Source organism: Mus pahari, chromosome 2 (assembly GCF_900095145.1).
Source record: "Mus pahari chromosome 2, PAHARI_EIJ_v1.1, whole genome shotgun sequence".
Lineage (NCBI taxonomy): Eukaryota > Metazoa > Chordata > Mammalia > Rodentia > Muridae > Mus > Mus pahari.
In genome coordinates, this window is record NC_034591.1 from 5,375,834 (window position 1) to 5,381,969 (window position 6,136).

The window sequence follows — 6,136 nt, forward strand, 5'->3', positions numbered from 1 at the left end:
TGTGTGTGTGTGTGTGTGTGCATGCGCGTGCGTGCGTGTGTGTGTGTGTGTGCCTGTGTGTGTGTGTGTGTGCCTGTGTGTGTGTGTGTACGTGTGTACGTGTGTGTGTGTGTGTGCCTGTGTGTGTGTGTGTGTGTGTGTGTGTGTGCCTGTGTGTGTATCACATGTCCGGGGTGAAGTGTGGTGCAGGTGGGTGCATGTGAAGACTGGAGGTCAAGTGTGTTTCTCAGTCATTCTCCTCTTTGTTTCTAGCCTGGCTCCCTCACTGACCTGGAGCGCACTAATTTGATTAGACTGACTTGTCAGTGAGCCCAAAGTCCCTCCTCTTTCTGCTTCCTTCACACGCATAGGTACCTAGTATAGGTACCCCGCCTTAACTCCCTGATTTTTTGTTTTGGTTTTACATGATAGTGACAGTAAAATTTATAACTTTATACTGTGGCCAGCACTTTACCAACTAAGCCATCTCTGCAAATCTCAACCTGGTTTTTAATGCTTCTCTGATAATTTATGAATGTCTATATAGTATTAAATATAACCATATCAAATTAAACTTCAAAGCATAATGCTTTTGTTACACTGCATTTTAAGTAGGCAGTGAAGACAAATAAATATACAGTTACTTAATTGAATGATATTGTACTAACAGGATTAGAAATGTGGTGTTTCAATGGGGCATCTGTTGAGACTTGAAGAATACACACACACACACACATACACACACACACACACACACACACACACACAAAATCATGTTTTATAATTATAGTCATTGTCTCAGTACTATATCTGTTTGAGTAAGCCTGGGTAAGGAATTAAGTAACTTCAGCAGTAAGAAAAATTGCTAACTTTCCCCTATATCTATTTATATTTCAAATGAAGATTCGTAGAACGTTGCTCTTTGTATTGGTTCAACCTGGTGTAAAAGGATAAAAGGCTTTCACAGGCACTACCTGAAATAAGGTGAATTTCCTTTCTCTATTCCACTGCATTAGATAGGCTGCGTTTTTTGTTGTTGGTGGTTTGTTTATACACAGTCTCTTTTCACATGATGTCTCACTCTCTTCTTTAACATTGCCAAAGAATTGTATGCAGTGGTGTCATTCTCTATTAATGGCATTATTGATTTATTTTAAAGATTTATTATTATACATAAGTACACTGTAGCTCACTTCAGATGCACCAGAAGAGGGCGTCAGATCTCCTTACGGGTGGTTGTTCTTTGTGAGTTCTTACAGGTGAGCCATCTCGCCAGCCCCTGGCATTATTGATCTTGATTAAACTTTCTTGACTCTCTTCTGAGAGGAAACTCATTCCACCTTACCACTGCTAACCAATTGAAGGAAACATACCTAATAATACAACAATGCCCTATACATAATAGTACATAGTTTGAAGTGGTAATAGTAAATAAAGTACTCTCTAATGGTTGACTGATCCAAAGGATATAAGTGAAACTATGCGTCCCACCTGTCTTTTTACCATGATGATTTTGATAAAATTAAGAATTAAAGAGTTTCAGAATTATATTTCTTACCCTTGCACACTGTTGATAGGAATATAAATTAGATTACGTGTTATAGAGAACAGAATAGATGAAGCAGTCCTACTACAGGTCTACAAAGTGAGGTAATCAGCATGTCAAAGTAACATTGACCCTCATAGTTATTGTACTGCTGTACATGATAGCCAAGAAAGAGAAACTAGCCAAGTTTCCATGGAACAATAAGTGAAGAGAGATAATGTGGAAAAAACTACTCAACGTAAAAATTAAAATGTCACTTGTAACAACATAGATGGAGCTGGAAATCATTATGTTAGGTGAAATAAAAAGACACAGAAAGACAAGAACCATATGTTCTTAGTCATATGTGAAACTGGAAATGGTTGCATGAAATATATATATATATATATAAAATATATGGAATTTATTGTGATATGTGGATAATGTAATAGTTATATCAGGGTAAATGGCATATCTGTCACCTCAGATAGGCAGTATTTTTTTTGCACTGAAATTCTTCTCAATCTTGGAATTTCTGTCTTCAACATTGTATCACAGAAGTAGAGGTTGGAAGGGGTACGTACCTGGGAATGACTAGTGATTTTAGAGGGTAAACAGTATGTAGAATATCCTAGACTCTACAGATGCCTCTGAATTCTCAAAGGACACTTACGCGAGTCCTTTCCAGGGATGCAGGGATTAGATCAGAGTGCTATTAGGCATAACTCAGTGATATTGAATCCAGTCCCCCCTACAGGGGTTTGGAAAAAGTTATCTTTGAGGCTTAACATTATTACATATATTTTCAACATATTTTAAATATAATTGACACAAGTGCATGCAAGCCATAGTCTGTGCAGGAAACAAACATCTGAAACACACTAGTTATTCCTTTGTTATGTCACTAAAAATTCAAGCAGTCACAGACGTGACCTCACAGCTCCCTGCTAATAATTAGGAGACTGAATTTACCTGTCTAGGCAGATGCCCGAAGAGTCATTAACAGCTCAAACGGGACAGGATATCGTTCTTGGCTGATGAGACAGTCTCAGTTCCTCTTCTACAGTGTACTTAAAGAGTGTGCTGACTTGTCTAAATTTGAGCATCTAAACCTTGCCCAGTCAACTAACAAAGATCTTTCTTCCATCTCGGGGACTTAACCTAGGGTGTCCTGATGAGGCTTGGTTTACATTCCTTTGAGTCTAGCTAAGTTTTCTCCTTGAGAGTTTCTAAGGGTAATGAGGCCCATTAAGCAATGAATTATTTTGTAATTAGGCATGTCTCAGTCTGTCAGGAGTGCTTAGTCTTCCATCTGTTGTATAATTTTCACTCAAAGGATAAACTATATAGTCTCTTCAGGCTCTTTTGGAAAGAGTAGAAATTGACCAATTCGTTTTTGTTTTCCCAATTGATTAGTCACAATGATCAGAACACAAAATACAGTAGTAAAAATTTGGAAATATTCTTAAAATCTGGCCACATTTAGTCTACATTTCAGCCAAGGTAGAGATTTGTACGTGATATCTATTATCAGTGGCTAAAACTAATACTATGTTAATCCTAACTAAAGTGCTCATAAATTGCTGACTCTACGGCTGCTGGAAGAAGTATAATTGTGACTTTGTGCTCACTTCCCCTTCAATTATACTTCTTACTTAGCTGCTGGGAGAGGGAAATTCTGAGTTTTCTTCAATGGAGTGGCACTGGGTACCTCAAGCACACTCCAGGGCAGGCCATGCACTTAAGGGCCAGGACAGCACAGAATAGATTCCATGGTATTTTGTCAGATCGTCTTTATCACTTGGTGTTTCCTCTCTCTTGTTGGCTTTTGTTTTATTGGCATTTTTTTTGAGAGAGAGAGAGAGAGAGAGAGAGAGAGAGAGAGAGAGAGAGAGAGAGAGGCAGAAGACATGAAATTAGGAAGGCAGAGAGGTGGGAGGATCAGGGAGGACTTGGGGGAGAAGGAATATGATCAAAATACAGTGTATGAAAAATTTAAGAAACAAAAATGTAGAAAGAGTATCACTGGAATGCTGTGCTGATATTGTTCAAAGAAATTTTAGTTTTATTTGTACTTAGTCCCGCTTTCAGTACTATTGGGTTTTGATGATATTTAGTGTCAGCCAGTGTCTCACATATCTTACTTCACAAAATCAATGTGATATTTTCTTAGTATCTAAATAGAAAGTCCAGAGCCACTCAGTGAGTTACCTATTTTTCTGCTGGTTTTCAAGACTTACTGGGATCATAGCTGTCTTCTCCTCTAATTCTTGCACTGGGGCATACGCTGTCTTGAAAAACTGAATCGTTTTTTACTTTTTCTATGAATCTACTCATTCAAAGAATTTAGAACAAATTTATGAGAATCAAACTCTTCAAAGGAGGAGTCACCTCTTACCATTTGTCTTGCTTCTGTCATGATGATCCTGCTGTCTCTCAAGAGCGAAGCCAGCTCATCTTCTTGCCCTGTCCACGGCATTCTGTGTGAAATAATGCCTCTATTGATTCCCACATTTTACTTCCTTCCACAGTAAGAGAATATGCGAGTGCCAGATACTGATTATATTCTGCAGCCCCCTGTGAATCCAAGTGTAATTGTCTGACCAATGTGACCTAGGCAAAGCTGAAGAGCACACGATTGTCTCCTGAAGGAATGTGTCTGCCCTTCTAATTCACCTTTCCTTTTTTTCTGGCTGTAATGCAGTGGATGTGGTGTAATAAAACATCTTGTACTCTATAGATAATGGCACCAGGAATAGGAAAAAAATGACTAGATTTCTGTAGTCCTCGAACCATCTTTGGATGATTATATCTTGCCTGTTATGTGAGACAGAGATAAATTTCACTGTTTTTATATTTTCATATTTTGAGTGTCTGTGGCTGAGTTTATAGCCCAATCAATGCAATAATCTTCAGATGATCTCTCTTAACATTGACATACCTCTCAAAAATAGAATTTTTATTCTAAGGTGAAGTCAAGGAAACCAAACTTTATCCTCCGTTTTACATTGATATGTAACTTTCTGTAAGCAAGTAAGATGAACTATACTTTCTTTAAGGAAATTCATGTTTAAAGGCACGTCATCAAGAAAGAAATGTTGTGAGTGAGCATCTAGGAAGCTCAAAGTATCTCCAAGGAAAGATGGAGAACGGTATCTCGAAGTCCTAGCCTCCTCTGTACGATGCACAGAAAACTACCAAAGCTGCTGTCAAACGTCTGGGGAGGGAGTCAGTTTTCCAGGGAAGCAGATGCCGAGGAGCTCTCCATGCTCCACTCGATGGCTGCATGCCCCGTGTACAGACCGGCAGCACCAAATCAACTCTTAGGAACTAGAAAATGGGGAGAAAACATGAAGTTGAAGGGGGGAAGTGGTGGGGAAATGGTGGCCGAATTAAAGGGAAATGTATTTGATCGAAACACATGAATGTATGAATATTAAAATATTTTCAAAAGGAATAAAAATTCATTCTGTTTGGGTAGAACATTGTGAAAATATTGATAACAAAGACTGAAATTGGTGGATAAAGAAATGGAAAGATCTGTCAGATATGATGCTTTATTGTATAACAAAAGACCCCAACATTTAGTATTCCCAAATTATTATGAGTCACCTAAAAGATCACCTGGGATTGGTTGGCCACATTCACACGTCTACTTGATAGGTTAATAGTGTGTTTCAGTTCACTCCCATAATGTCATTCTAGTGCACAGGTTTATTTGTCTGGCAGCAATGTTCCAAGAGCATCATAGAAGGCATCTTTTTAGACAAAAGTACTTTAAAAAATCTGTAACGATTTTACATGAACAGTTATTGACAAAGCTTATATATAAGAACTGGAAGGAAGCCCTCACTGTTCCACAGGAAAGCTTGAAAATCGTAAATGGACAATATTTTTAGAGTTCTAGTTTTTTAGATTCTAAGAAAGATGGACTTTTAATCGGTGTTTAGTGAAGAAATCAGAACACAGATTTGGAGCTCACCCACAGACCCTGCCCCCAGCATTGTCCTTTTATATGAATAGACTTCATTTATTAGAAAAGTGAGATTTTAGGAGTTGGTTTAGTGGGTAAAAGCAATTGCTCTTCATGAGGACCTGAGTTTGGATCCATAGCACCCAGGTCAAAAGCCAGGCATGGTTGTTCTTGCCTCTTACTCCAGCATTCTCACTGACCAGCCAGCCTACCTTGAAAGGTGAGCTCCTAATACAGTAACCCTGGCTCCAAGCAATAAGGTGGAGGGAGCAATAGAGGGTGTCACCCATCATCCTGCTCTGGCCTCCACATGCTCCTGTATGAGAACAAATACCTTCACATTCACATGCATGTTCACACACATTCATCCGTGCATACACAAGAAGGAAGCGCAGGTCCCCAGTGCCCACATCTGATATCACTCACCCTGAAGATCTTTGTAGTATGACATGTTTGCTGTAATTAACGAATCAGTGCCGACAGAGTTAGGAACACAAGCCTGTGCTGTGTTTCGGTTTTAGAATTTACACAGAACTCTTTCAGATCCAGAATCCTACCCAGGATACATAGTACACTTAGCTATCACATCTGTTGGGGCTGTTCTCGGCAATGGCAGGTCTCTCAGACCTTCTGCATGTCTGGTAACTTTGAGTATTTTC